Below are 1,927 nucleotides of genomic sequence, written 5' to 3'. Positions count from 1 at the left end.
TCTAAAGGAGACCAGTCCTGGGTGTTCATTGGAAGGACTGATGCTAAAGCTGAAACTCCCATACTTTGGCCACCTCATGCGAAGAGTTGACTCACTGGAAAAGATTCTGATGCTGGGAGGGACTAGGGGCAGGACGAGAAGGAGACGACAGAGGATGAGATGGGTGGATGGCATCACTGACTTGATGCACATGAGTTTGGGTGAACTCCAGGAGTTGATGATGGATAGGGAGGCCTGGCATGAATCCATTTGTGATCCATGGTGTCGCAAAGAGTCGGACATGACTGAGCAACTGAACTGAACTGCATGAAGGTTAAAGTAAATAATGATTATAGAGTAGCGTTATGACTCCTAATACTGTAAGAGATTATTTGTAACTAGGATGAATGTCAAGAGTTCGTTTATTTCGCCTTGTACCTTTCAGCAGGTTTCTTCCATGAGCGACAGGGAAACGTGCAACCACTCAGAATTGACTGACTTCATTCTTGTAGGCTTCAGGGTCTGCCCAGAGCTCCACAGTCTCCTTTTCCTCCTATTTCTGCTTATCTACACTATGATCTTCTAGGGAATGTTGGCATGATGGTCATTATTAGGAAAGATCCATGGCTGAACACACCAATGTATTTCTTCCTAGGCAAACTCTCTTTCATTGATTTCATCTATTCATCTGTTATTGCACCCAAGGCTATGATCAACTTCTGGTCTGAGAGCAAGCCCATCTCATTTGCAGCCTGTTTGACCCAGCTCTTTCTCTTCACCTTCTTCATTGTGACCGAGGGGTTTCTCCTGGCAGTCATGGCTTATGATCGCTTCATTGCCATCTGAAATCCACTCCTCTATACTATCCAGATGTCAACACGTCTCTGTGTTCAGTTGGTGGCTGGTTCCCATTTTTGTGGCTGTATCAGCTCAATTCTTCAGACCAGCATGACATTTACTTTATCCTTTTGCGCTTCTCAGGCCATTGACCATTTTTACTGTGACACTTGCCCACTTCAGAGACTATCTTGTTCCGACCTCTTCATCCTGAGTATGGTTTCTTTCACCTTGTCTGGCCTCATTACCTTCCCTACCATCATAGTTATTATTGTTTCTTATTTGTATATTGTGTCCACAGTTCTAAAGATACCGTCCACCAAGGGACGTCAGAAAGCCTTCTCCACTTGCAGCTCCCACCTGGGAGTCGCAAGTGTACTGTATGGTGCTGTCTTTTTTATGTATCTCACTCCTGACACATATCCTGAGCTCAGTAAAGTGGCCTCCTTGTGTTACACCCTGGTCACTCCCATGTTGAATCCTTTGATTTAATCTCTGAGAAACAAAGACGTCAAAGAAGCTCTATACAAAATTTTGGAGAAGAAAAGTACTATTCTGTGATTATTATTTCTCTTCCACTAATGAGTGGTGTCTGTTTATTTTGTATTCCTCTGGTCATCAATGAAATTATTCTCCTGAGTATCATAGAAATATTATAAAAATCTTTTTAATGGTAGTGTATTATTTCCATACGGTACTTTTTTTTTTTTTTTTTTTCCATCTTAGCATTGTCAATGGAGAAGGCAATGGGACCCCACTCCAGTACTCTTGCCTGGAAAATCCCATGGATGGAGGAGCCTGGAAGGCTGCAGTCCATGGGCTCGCTGAGGGTTGGACACGACTGAGCGACTTCACTTTCACTTTTCACTTTCATGCATTGGAGAAGGAAATGGCAACCCACTCCAGTGTTCCTGCTTGGAGAATCGCAGGGATGGGTGAGCCTGGCAGGCTGCTGTCTATGGGACTGCACAGAATCGGACACGACTGAAGTGACTTAGTAGCAGCAGCAGCAGCAGCAGCAGCATTGTCAAACATAAATATCTTGGATTTTGGAGATGCTCTGGACATTGCAGATACATTTTTCAAGATGAATCTTCATACTAATCTCAAA

At 43.6% G+C, this 1,927-nt stretch overlaps 1 pseudogene; it reads left to right on the top strand.

Moving 5' to 3' along the window:
• The first annotated feature begins 436 nt into the window (after window positions 1-436).
• LOC138438301 (olfactory receptor 9K2-like) lies at window positions 437-1,377 on the top strand (annotated as a pseudogene).
• The last annotated feature ends 550 nt before the right edge of the window (window positions 1,378-1,927 follow it).

This window comes from Ovis canadensis, chromosome 3 (assembly GCF_042477335.2).
Source record: "Ovis canadensis isolate MfBH-ARS-UI-01 breed Bighorn chromosome 3, ARS-UI_OviCan_v2, whole genome shotgun sequence".
Classification (NCBI taxonomy): domain Eukaryota; kingdom Metazoa; phylum Chordata; class Mammalia; order Artiodactyla; family Bovidae; genus Ovis; species Ovis canadensis.
The sequence above is the reverse complement of the archived record's forward strand: the minus strand, read 5'-3'. Positions and strand labels throughout refer to the sequence as shown.